Source organism: Centruroides vittatus, unplaced genomic scaffold (assembly GCF_030686945.1).
Source record: "Centruroides vittatus isolate TY-2023 unplaced genomic scaffold, ASM3068694v2 scaffold_386, whole genome shotgun sequence".
NCBI lineage: Eukaryota > Metazoa > Arthropoda > Arachnida > Scorpiones > Buthidae > Centruroides > Centruroides vittatus.
In genome coordinates, this window is record NW_027122706.1 from 2,401,329 (window position 1) to 2,415,097 (window position 13,769).

Below are 13,769 nucleotides of genomic sequence, written 5' to 3' on the forward strand. Positions count from 1 at the left end.
AACCCAATTTAATTATTTACAATGCAAAATCATATATACCTAATTTTGTTGTAATGGTAGATATATTTACAAAAACATTGCATAAAAAAGATGTCCCTAAGGAAAATGGAAGATTGATTCCATACCTTAAAACAAGTAAAAATAATATGATAAAACCAATTAATATAATAGGGTGTGTTTAAATAAAATATTTTGATTTTAGTTAAAAAATCAGAAGAACAATTATAACTTACTTATTGGCAAAATTTGGTAAATTTATATTATTTGCATAAATTTTATTTTTTATTTGATTTTTTAAATTGTTACTTTGCAGTTTTTTAATTATACAACTATGCTGGACAGTTTGACAGTTTTTTTTTAACCTGTAATGCCTAGACCACACTAGTGGCTTTAGTTGAGCAACTTTTTAATTGACAAGATGGAGTGCATTTATTTGATAGTGAGCACTTGCACTCTTTAATTACAACAACTAAAATTACAGTATACTCTATTTTCAGGTAAAGAAACTATTGCTTTTCAAAATAGAAGAAAGGGAATCCAATTGGACATATCACTAGTGATTATTTAGTTGCCAACTCACCAAGTGCACTGATTTTTTTTCTTTCTCAGCTGTTACATATAACAGTGGAAAAGTATGGCAATTGGTCAAAAAATGACCACCTAAGATTTTTACATTTTTTGACTCAAGACCTTGAAACATCAAGAAATGCAAAAAAATTTGGAGATTTTTTTCTGTATGTATGGATGTTAGTGTGTGGGTGTGGCACGATATTGTTCATTCTCTTTGAAGCTTAATAACTCCTGTGCTTTTTGTTGAAAATTTTGCAGGGAGGTTTGTTTATTAGGGGGATAGATGCTATTAAACTTTGGTGATTAATGGTCAAGGGGTGGGGAGATAATGGGGGTTGTGTGTCGTGTATATCTCCGATAAGGTCAAACTTAATGAAGATTTTACTCGTCATTAGCATTTACAATTTTTTATAAAACCCATCACTACCTTCAAAATCACGCTTTTTTATATTTGAAGTCAAAATTTAAAAATTACCAGTAATTTACCAGTGAACTTTGTAATGTTTTGAAAATTTTCTGTTTTACTAGCAATAAAAATGTCAATAAATTTGCAATTCCTAATAGCACACGGATAATAAATATACATTCAAACCTCAATATACTGCTTACCTAAATAGTATCAACCTTGTAAAATACCAATTAATACATGTGAATAGATATCATAAATATTAAATAGTGAATTCTTCAGTGAAGCACATCTCCACAAATTGCCATATGAATTACTAAATATACCAAGTCTGTTTTTACATGATTTTGATTTTACAAGGTCTGGAATAGAAATTCAATTCTCTTTTTACATGATTTATTATAAGCTAACATGTTTCAATAAATTTGTCTTTTAAAAAATTTCTATTTGTTTCTAAGCAAAAATATTCATATTTCCATTTCTAGAAAATTGCTCTTTTCTAAAAAATTTCTTAGAACTTGCATTTAAGGCTGCTACACACACACAAATAAATTTTAAAATCTGACTTATTTGTATGTGTATAGTGACACATTGTCTGATAAAACAGCTTTAACACAGCTGGATAAGCAAACAAGAACAATAACATAGTCTATTTCAAATGAAACAGGCTATGGGATTGACTTGATATCCAGCTGCATTAAAGAAAACAGTTAATTTGAAGTTTGATGATTTTTTTGTATGATTGCATTTTCTTTTTATTTGTTTCAACATACAAGAGCATTTGTATGCTATTTAGTGTTAAAAGCTAGAGGTATTTCGGTATTTAATTGGAAAAGATAAATGATGTAAGCTACTTTTACGGTTTAAATAAAAATATTTGTTGCTTTTATATCTTTAAAATATATAAATAAATAAATAAATAAATAAACATATATATATACATATATATATATATATATATATCTAGGCTGGTTTTTTTCCAATCTCCAATGATCCATGAAACAAAGACAAGTGTAAATTAACATAATGAATTTATTACCAAAAGTTAGGTACAAACATGGTTACTTTTTGACATAATCACCGTGTAGATTGAGGAACTTATCATATCTGTGGATGAGCTTTTCCATTCCCTCTTCATAGAATGCTGCCACCAATGACTTGAGATGGGCCCTAACATTGTTTTGAAGATTTGTGGCTAGGAGGGCAGAGGTTTTGAACCTCTGCCCTCCTAGCCACTTTTTCTGTTCAGGAAAGAGGTGGAAGTCACTCGGTGCTAAATTGCGGCTATATGCTGGGTGTTTAAAAAGTTCCAAGCTGGGTGGAAGTCTGACAGATGGAAGTTTTCATGTCCATAATGTGTGAAGACTTCCACCTCTTTTCTGAAATAAAAACATGGCTAGGAGGGCAGAGGTTCAAGACTAATGACAGTTTTCAAAACAATGTTAAGGTCCATTTCAAGTCACTGGTGGCAACATTGTATGAAGAGGGAATTACAAAGCTCGTCTACAGATATGACAAATGCCTCAATCTTCATGGTGGTTATGTTGAAAAGTATCCATGTTTGAATCTAACTTTCGGTAATAAATTCATTTCATTTTTTATACTTGTCTTTGTTTTATGGACTATTGGAGGTTGAAATAAAATCATTCTTGTATATATACAAGGATTGCTCTGGAAAATTTAAAAATATCCTCACCATTTCACCAGTTAAAAATTTTTTTTGCCACTTCAAAATATTTATCGCCATCAGTTTTACTTACTAATTAATGCAGATGCCGGTAGCCTTATCTGGAAAGTAAAAGTAACATGTTAAACTGTCATTTACAATGAGAGAACCAGATGTTCGGGTCTCCAATTTGAATATATATATAATATATATTCGAATGCTTCTGATTTGCCTTAGTTTGTTATGTTAGTAATAATGCTTTCTTTCTTTACTTATATGTGGCTTGTTAGATTTAACAGCAGGAATTTATTTCATTTTGTAATAATATCTTAATCAAGAGAAAAAAAATTATGTAAGTTGTAGTCATCTAAAATTTCATTGTTGCTTGACAATTCTTCTGTTTCATTATTTTCCTTGTTTATTTGAACATTGGCCCATATGAATAAAAATGAAGGAAATGCTAATAAACATAAGGTAGAAGTGAAAGCATATCCTTTGTTTGGTTTGAATACTGATTACCTTATACTTCTGAGCAAATGCTTTTGGTAAACAAATAAAAGGTTCTTGACATGTCGGAAGAATGACAGGCAATGCTCAACAGTGAAAAGAGGAAGTAAAAAGCAGACAATAAAAAGATTGAGAGCTAAGAAAAAACATTGTGAAGAACAAAAATTTGAGTTTTTTTTTAAATCAAGGACTAATCTTTTGCTGTCTGTGTGGATGTATTCTGCCATATTGTAGATATCCAAATTTTGCAAATGAGAAATGATGGAAAACGATGATATGGAACTTGAAGTTTGCAGTAGAGATGAACTAAAGTTTATTGTAGATGAGTTGGCTTCATATCCAAAGATTTTATCCAAATCCCAAACACCTAACATAAAAAAAGTAAAATGAAACCATCAAAAAGGTATTAATCAAATATGAAGCAATACTTGGACAACAAATTGATGCAACAAAATTAATGAAGAATGTTAACAATATGGAAACATGACTGAAGAAAAAAACTGATGTGAACAAAACAGAAAAGATAAAACAAATCTGACAGTAAATAAAATTCTAGGTAAGTTGTAAAGAATTTTTTTTAAACATTTGTGATTTGTAATATCTGCAAAAGGCAAATAAGTAATCTAAATAACTAGAATAAAATGAGAGGGACCAAGAGTTGGTGGTATTGTGAAAAATGAAAACGACAAGGCAAAATGCGAAGTTTATCTTCAGTAATATCTGTCAAACTGAATCCTTCAAATCTGGCTATTCTAGTACTGGCTACTCCCATCTCGGAAAAAATCCATGGTGGTATACAAACATAAAATGAAACAAACAAAAGTTTGAGTTACAATGCATAATATTACTGGAACCAGCTTAACACAACTAGAATTCAATGTGAATATTTTAAAGAAAAATTACAAAAGTTAAAAGAAAAAATGTGTGTGAAAACATTAATGTTGAAAGCATTAATTCATATTATGAATTCTAGTAAACAATTGTAAACAAACAAATTGTAAAAAACTATTTTTTTTTTTAATTTCTATCTCAGTTTTATTTTTTGTAACAAACTAGGAAATTTTACCCAATGATCAGCCTGAGCTATTATTTTCTCCACAACATTGCCCACAGTTCTTGACACTGTTGACTGCTCTACACTAAGTTTTTCTTCTAGGCCTTTTTGGAATCCAGGATCAGCTAAATATCTTAAACAAATTTTCATTTTTTTGTAATGAAGTTAACACATCACCTCATGATTCAGTCATCATTTCTAAAAATTTGTGCACCAAACCATTCAACACTTTTTTCTTCAAATCTAAATAATGCCTTGAAATCACTGATTTGTGGAAAAGAATGAAGTTTAATAATATTTAATATTCTTTAGATTAACTACTTCAGCCATAGCGAGAATCTGGAAATTTTTGATGTGGTTCCTACATTTTAAAAAGAGATGTATTTCTCATTTGTTCTAATTTTTAAAAGATGCCTACAGAATAATTTTGTCAAAACGGTATCAAAATCTAGTTTACTTTCAAAATTTAGTTAATGAGGGAAAAGGAACTTCCTTTCTGTTTTACTATGATTAGATCATGTCCCTTGATAGCAATACTTAAATTTATACTTCTGATAATTAGCACTGAGTTCAGCGTTAACGTAGATTCTTCTTTTTATTGCAAGCACTTTCGACGAAAAATTACGATCGTCGTCTTCAGGCGAATGTGGCTTTCCACATTCGCCTGAAGACGACGATCGTAATTTTTCGTCGAAAGTGCTTGCAATAAAAAGAAGAATCTACGTTAACGCTGAACTCAGTGCTAGTTATCAGAAGTATATGCAACTTTGGCGTGAGTTAACTTTTATTATTTTCTACAATACTTAAATTTGTTGATACATCATGTGGCGAGATTCACCCCAGGTTCCTGTCACATGATGGGTCTTAATTATCCCTCATTAGAGAGGTCATTCAGTATAAAAAGAGAGGTCACCCTAAATTAGAGTGTACTCTCTTTTTCTTGAAGATCCTCAAAAGTTCTCGTTTGCTCCCATACTTGACCATCCAGCTTGTGTTTCTTGTATGTTTGTAATTTAGTCACAGAGTTCGTTCAGTTAAAATTTATATTTTGTACATTGAATTATATCAAGATTTTTCAACCCCTCATTGAAAATTTAGTGAAACAGCTGATGGTAATGGAAGTTTTATATAACATATGTAAACTCTCTCTCTTATAGTTAATTGGTACAAAGATGAAATTTGCATATTTTAATTACTGTTACTACTATTGTATTATTTTTTGTTAATTTTGTTTATAATAAATGTAATTATACTTTTCTAAAATATAAAAAGATGACTCAGAGTTTATTAATTCTAACACGGTCTAACTCCATCATCAGATTTCAGCCCGTCCTATTTTATGCCACTTGGATAAAATTAAATTCTTATATAAATTGCAAGTTAGGATGCAATACAAATAACAATTATCCTAACTGGTGTCAAGCTCCTGACTCTCTGCAAAAGACCTTGATGATCTTTCTAAATTATTTTTTTTGTTTCCATCCTGATAGAAAGGGAGATTTAACACTCTCCATTCTCCCATATTAGTGAGCGAGGGTTTTACCGTTCCTTGATCTCACAGCCATGGTTAAACATTAACCACTCAGCAGTGAGGGACGTATATATACGTCGAGGGCGATCGTGTGGCAGTGGTGAGGGACGTATATATACGTTAAATTCTTTTGGGGGGTATCACCAAAATCTAGCCAAAAACTACCGCAAAAAAAAATTCACATAAAAAATGAATTATGTAACAATAAAAAAAGACTTTTCTTTACTAGACATAACTGTTTACAAATACTTTTTCTAAAACGGAAATGAAAAAAATTGCATGAAAAAATACTTTAAAAATTTTTCGGGTATATTCTCCACTACTAAGGGATAGAACCATACCTGACTCTCCCACTGCTGAAAGGTTAACAGAAAATAAACCTAGATAAAAGCAACAACAAACTAGATTTCTTGCAGTTGAGTCTGTCTGACTAGATGCATATATTTTGAAGGATATATTTATAATCCTACGTAAATGCTTACTTTTATTCATCCAGAATACTTATTACTAAAGCAAAATTTTCATTCAAAAGCATTTGCTTCAAGCTCATAAGTGTAAGGTTTTGCTTCTAGTTTTATTTATAGAGCTGAAATTATTTTCTTCAAATTTTACAAGAATAAGGTAATGTTTATTTTTATCCATATGGGCCATTGTCTTCATCATCATTACTACAGTATATTTAGTATCTGATTCTTCTCCTGTAGATTCCTTGAGTTATTCTTGAATTATATTAAAATTTTTCAAGAAAGCTTCAATTATAGGTTCATTTGCCATATTAATATGCACAAAAAATTGAATCAAATTCCTCCTAATAGATTAAAAATGAATAAAGAATCACTAATATTTTTCAATAAAAATTATGAAATTATGTTATTTAATTTAAAAAGCTAGGTAATATATTGAAATTATTCTGGAACTGGAAAAACATTCACCTTTTGATACAAAAATGTATTTTTTAGTAAGTTTTTTATTTCCTAAAAATACCACACTATATAGAATAGAACATTACTATATAAATATAGAATATATTTATTATGACATCCAAGATGCATCATGCAACTTGTGCATGATGCATTTTGCACGTACATAAGTACAGTACAAGATGCATTTATAAAAAAAATTAAAAATTACGATAAAGTGACCATAAAAATCATTGATATTCTATCATTACATTAATATAAATATTGTTAATTAAATTTAAATGGCAGTGAGTTTTTTCAAAGTGCAAAATCTGAAAATAGTTCCCAAGAATTTTTCTACAATAAAATGATTCCCAAATTCCAAAAATCTTTTAATAATAATTATACACTTTTTCCTAATCTTTGATTCAAGAGAAAAATTCACATAAAAAGGCATTAAAGTACATTTTAAAAAACATTTTAATATCCTGTGAGCACTTGATGTATTTATAAACATCTTATTTATATATTTCTGATAATTAGCACTGAGTTCAGAAATATATGCAACTTTGGCGTGAGTTAACTTTTATTATTTTCTATAAACATCTTATTTATAAATTTATAAACGTCATATTTATAAACTCAGGCAGAACTGGAATAAAATAGCTTTTTGAACAGATTTTTTTAAAAATTGGAACAAAAATGGCATTAGCTGCTTAGAACATAACAAGTCTAAAAATAAAGTATTAGATTCAAAATACATGTAACATCATTGCGCATGTGCCTTACTGCACAGAGATCAAGAACAGTGTTTGCCATTTAGAATATAACACAAAACATAAAGAATATTAATTTAAATTTGCATAAAATCATCGTGCATGCATCTTATAGCACAGAAAACAGGAATGGCAATGAGACGTTTTTAACGAAAAAGGTTTAAAAATTATTAAAACATCATCATGCATGAGCCTTACTGCACAGAGAAGGCAGGGGTATTGAAATGGAGCTAATGCAGGTGTGCGCGCGGTTTTTTATGCAGTGAAAATGTAATGAAATGACGTTACAAGCAGAGTTGGCCATTGCCATTTATAAATGGGTTGACTGTAAAGTGCTTCTCAAGTGCTGTATAAAAAAACATGCCTTGTTTTAACTGCTCCAAAAGTGTATAGACTGCTCCAAATCCTGGAAACTCAAGGGTGGGAGAGTTGCAAGGAGATAGCAGTGTGGTGAAGAGGACCTCCCACTGTACACCAAATTCTGTTCCTCACAGCACCTGAGCATCACCACACGGTCCCAAAGTGGGATGTGGTGGTGCTGTACAACCATCTTGGATAATTCTATGTCACAGTTGCCCCCTGCGTCGGAACATTGGTACTCTGATATGCAGCTGGATAGCATCCTGGTGTTCACTCCTATATAGAGAGATGTTTCACTAGCTAGATTTGTGCTTGATTTTAAAGCATATTTCATTTAGTGTTACCAGTTTAAATCAGCTAATATTATTTAAATATTAAATGAAAACAAACTTCCTTATAGTGTATGTAATTTTATTTAAATAATACACTTTAGATGTATTATTGCTAAAATGCACAATATACTTTTATTTGTTGATGATATGCATATTCTTTATTATAAAATTATTGACATTATTATAATTTTCATTAACACTTTTTATAACAGTTTATATTAAAAATAAATTAAACAAATAAAAAAGTAACCTTCATTGAAAATATCTTTACTCATAGTAAATAATAATCCAAAAAAATAATTTTTACTTTCTTAGGATTTATGTCAATATTTTTTTAGCTTGTTTAAAAGCAAATTCAAAATAAGGAAAAAATTTCTTGCTCCATTTAACAAATGGCAATAACATTTTAAAAACATTATTGCAGTCAGAAGAAACTTTTCATGTATTTTATTTTGCTCTATAAATCAAGCAAAACAGATTCTTACAGCACATTTCCTGTCCTTCCAAACAATGACCTTTTTTATGACTATATATTATATATAAAATACTTTAACCAATTTATTTGAAAACATGCAAAAAATGAAAATTTGAAAATTAATATTTTCATGTTACTGTCTTATTTTATTATTAATAAACTTTTCAAAATATCAGATTAACTGAGAAAAGTTTTTACAATATCATGTATAATTTGTATATCACAAAAATCAATATTTTAAAGATTATTGTAAACCATTTTAAATTAAACTTCAAAAAAGTAAAGACAACCAATTTATTACAATAAAATTATTAGCTTACATAATGTTGATATATAATCCATATATTCTGTATTTTTCAATCCATATAACCTTTCTTCGAAGTTTTATAATTGTTTATATTCAGTTTCAGTATCAAAAGAGAAATTAAAATGACATCTATCAATTAAAATAAATATTTACGTATTAAATTATAAAATTACAATTTAATAACTTATATTAAACAAAAATATTAATGTTAATTTTAAAAAGTAGCAGCAAAAGTGGAAAAGTAGATCAGTGTTAAACGAAAGAAAAATTTTAGATAAAATTAAATTAATAATAATCTAAATTTTTTGTCATCAACTAGGATTATATTTTTCTAATATAGACTATTTTAGCTTCATTCTTTAATATTTAAATTGAATATTTTTGCTTTATTTTATCATATCATATACCACTGATGTGTGAAAAGATTCGAATAAATTTACAATTAGTGAAGTTGTTTAATATAAATATAATATATTGAAACAGATTAATATTCTTTGATATTACAAAAGATATCTGCCTTTGTCATGCAACAGTTTGCATGAAATCAGATATATAACAATATAAACTTGTTTACATCTGATTTTATATAAGAAATTCAGGAAATTCCTGATTTTATGAAATTCAAGACATTTCTAATTAAAGATTTTATTAGTCCATCACTAAACATCATATATTTATTTTAATTTGTCTAAAACAAATGTTATCAGGCTATAATGTTTTGGATTTCTTGATTATTCTATGAAAATAAAAATTGAAAATAAATTCATTCATTAGTCAAGAATTTGTCTAGACTTTTGTATAAATTAACAATAACTTAAAATTTTTTCATATTTTATTCCAAATAAAATTTAAAAGAATTATCTACTTTTAAATAAAATTTTAGAGACTTATTGCTTTTAGGATATTGAAATAAAAGACAATTTTCTTTCCGAAGTATCAAATCCTTAAGTTAAAATATAACAAAGAATAGAAATATAAAAATTAAATAAAATCATTAAAATATAAGAAAAATATATTAGGTTGCCTTCAAAAGGTTGCCATTAGAAAAATATTAAATATTAATTACTTTATATGAACATGGAATTATTCAAATTTTCTTAAACTCAAGAACTTTTAAATGCAAAAGAGAGAATTAAAATTCAACATCTGATGAAGGACAATAAAGATAGCATGCTGTCTGTTAGGAGAGATCCTGTGAAATTTTTTAAGTTAATTCAAGATTTAAAGTTAAAAGTTCAGAGAATCAAATGTAAAAGTTGTGAGTGTGAGACTATTTGAATAAGAAGTCTAATGGAATGAACATTTTGGTTTTTGAACATCAGAATAGAATGTTTTTGGAAAATGTTTGAATTGAATGACAGAGAGTTGTTGGGTTTTGAGAAAAAGGAGAAACATTTTTCTTGTGTTTGAAAAAGTTTTGTGTGAAGTCCTAGTGTAATGGATGTAACAGCAACAGGTTGTGAACCATAGATTAGTTGTGGAAACACCAACATTTAAATCAAACATAAAATTTATTGTAGTTTAAGGTCAGAACTGTAGCAGTGGCTTTGTGTGTGTACCTCAAAATTACTATGTTTTCTTGTTGAACCTGCATGGAACATAAATAAATGTTTGCCTTGTGCTTTTGTTATATCAGTAATTCATTTTATTTTTGTTCTTTTTGATTTTTCTTTTTATCGAGTTTACTATTTAGAAGGATATTAAATTTATTATATTACAGTTGAACTTTGCTAATTTGAATTCTGCAAATTTTCCATGAGTTTCCATTTAATGTAATGTAAAAATTATTTGTTTGATTTTTTTTTTCTAACTTTTGGATAATTCAAAGCTAGAATATCCTCATATTTTGGAAATTACAATACTAGAGTTTAGAAATTTGAACTTCAGCTTATGAAGTAGCTTAGTTTACAGTGAGCAAAAAGCAAAAAATGAGTACAAAACTGGTCTAGACTGCAAAAAGTGAAAAGCAATTGTAAATTTTGAGCAGCCAATCATTTACAAGCAAGAGAGAAATGTCATTGATAAAAACAAAACACTTCTGACATTTTATTTTTAACCACTGTTGCATATAACCACAAAAAATGAAAGATATGTTTAAAAGAAAAGGAGTTGGGTGAGCAAAATGTTTAAAAAGTGAGAATTGCAATTTTATCATGTTAATTCATCTCTGTTGTGATGATTTTGTAATCCTCTTAAAAACTACTAGAAACCAGACAACAAATGGCATTGTGATAAGTGGCAAAATTTTTTCACTAGTGAAAAAGTTTGACAGTTTTGAACTTCTGAGTGTAGAAAATAATAAAAGTTAACTCACGCCAAAGTTGCATATATTTCTGATAATTAGCACTGAGTTCAGCGTTAACGTAGATTCTTCTTTTTATTGCAAGCACTTTCGACGAAAAATTACGATCGTCGTCTTCAGGCGAATGTGGAAAGAACAAATTTGAAAGAGGCACGTGCCGAACGTTCCAAACCGAATAACGGAAGATTTTCGTTGGCGAATTTTTAAAAATATATAATGTATTCTTTTAGCGTTCGGTAACTTCGCCGGTTCGAAAGTGCTTGCAATAAAAAGAAGAATCTACGTTAACGCTGAACTCAGTGCTAATTATCAGAAATATAACTTCTGAGTGATTTCAAAATGGTAAAATTCTCCAGAAACAATGTCATGTATGATGTGTTATTCACTCAGTTCTTCAGTTTTCACCAGCAATTTGTTCTGAATGTGAATTAAGCTTGACAAGTAAATGTGACAATTGAAGTAATTATATTACATCTGTATTACTTAATAATTATTAATGAAATTGTTTAATTCAAATTTTGGATAATTTGAATTATTTTGCATTTTCCTTGAACTTCAAATTAACCAAGTTTGACTGTATTAATAAGAGTATAATAAAAGCTTCAGATAGGTAAAACAATTCAACATTTTTAAAGTTATACTGAGTGATGGAATATTCCTAAATATATAAAAAACTAGGAGAATGCTCGAACAGTAAGTGGTGCTTGGTACGTGGTTGAAAAGTGTTAGAAGGCCAAAGTTATATGTCATAGCCTTTGAAAAGAAAGGATGAAGGGTTTTAGAGGAAGCAAGGAGGAAGAAAAGCAAAGAATGATAGGAAAGTGTGAAAATGGAACCTGTGGTGCCTGCTGGCTCTGTTTATTGAATTTTTCTTTTTTATGAATTACAAAACATGGGACACAGCATATGTAAACAGAATATATAACAAAAATACAGTTTGGCTAAGATACCTAAGGTGCTGCCTCTCACGAGGCAGGGAAAATGTGTACAGGATGCAGCATTGCAATTTGATGAACGTTACAAAACTGTGGGGCTGCTAATGAGCAGCAAACAAAGAACATTATAACCTGGAATTGAAACAAATGCATTAATACAAAAACAGGCTGGATGGCTTTTCCAGCCCGGACCCATTGCACATCCTAAACTTAAACCTAAAGGGCTAACAAGGTGAGGAAGGTGGCCAACTAGAAGGCAACCGCATGGAAACCAAGACAAATAAATCCCAGAGGAACTGCATGAAAATACAATACAGCTTGGGAACACTTTCCAGAAAGGGCGTATACTCGGCCTGTCTTTAGGCCTAGTGGGTTAACAAGTCATGCCCCTAAGGTGATATGGCAGAAGACCATGCATGGCAAAGAGGCTGCCAAAACAGACAATACCCATAAAACAATGTAAGTATAGTACAGAAAATAAATGGGGAAACACCTCAACCAGAAACCCAAGAGACAGTTGACTACTGCTGGGTTATTAAATTGTAGCTCTTGATGGTGGTGAAACAGATGGTCTGCACCTGGAGACCAAGGGGCTACCCAACAGCAAACAAAACACTGAACAATGAATAACAATGTGTGAACACAAAGAAAACTCCCTTAATTGCCACTTGGCCAGGTTACATAGGGAGAAATAAGATGGTAAGGATAAACTATGACCTTAGAAAGATGGGTCGGTAACCCCAATGCCCATTATGAAAGTCTTCAGGGCACTGTAGGTCCTCTTGTTTAGTCTTGTAAAAAGTAGTTGTACAGGGCCAGTGAAGACCTTGGTGGCATAGGGTGTTGATGAGCTTCCTTTGAACACAATATTTGTTGCATTAACAGCAAATAACTTTCCAAAGGAAATTTTTAATGCTAAAATTCAAAATAAATATACTCACTTTACAGAAAGCACCAAACCTAGTAATGTATTTCTATGAATTTTTTTTAATTATTTGACAATTAATAAAAGAAATATCATCTGTGGACAGACAAGATCATTAATCTATAAATAGAGATAAACTAATAACCAATCGCTAGCACAAATCAATAAAAGTATATCAGAACACTACAAAAGAATAAAACAAATTCTTTATATTAAATTTTATATGAATATAATTCTTTTTGTTAATTTTTTGAATTAGAATAATATATTTAAAATTTAATATGACTCAAAATAAAAATGAGTTATATTCTGAGTCATATGAAATGCCTAGGATGGTTTTACAGAATACAACATGGTGTTCTATAGAATACTGATTGAAAAACATTGAAAAATCAGTTAGACTTTGAAAATTATAACAATAGATTGAATGCAGAACAGAAAATGGAAATCTAAATTAAATTGTCCCTGAGTTATTGTAGTGATATGATTTTTAAATGTTAATTTATTATTAAAAGCATACCAAAATCAGAAAATGAATAAGTATAAGAGATAGAATATTTTTTCTATTTCTTCTTTAAAAAATCATTTTGTATTTGTTAGAATTATTATACACATTTTAAAAATTCCACAACTAATAAAATCTTTCTTTTTCATTATGACAGAAAATATTAAATATAATATTTTGTGTTGTTGTTATTATTTTTTACATATCTATATATACATA

At 29.1% G+C, this 13,769-nt stretch overlaps 1 protein-coding gene across 8 annotated transcripts in view; it reads left to right on the forward strand.

Annotated features, from left to right (window-relative positions):
• LOC136988714 (C-Jun-amino-terminal kinase-interacting protein 4-like) overlaps window positions 1-13,769 on the forward strand; it is a 94,478-nt gene that overhangs the window by 8,040 nt on the left and 72,669 nt on the right. The gene's annotated exons all lie outside the window — the stretch shown is intronic.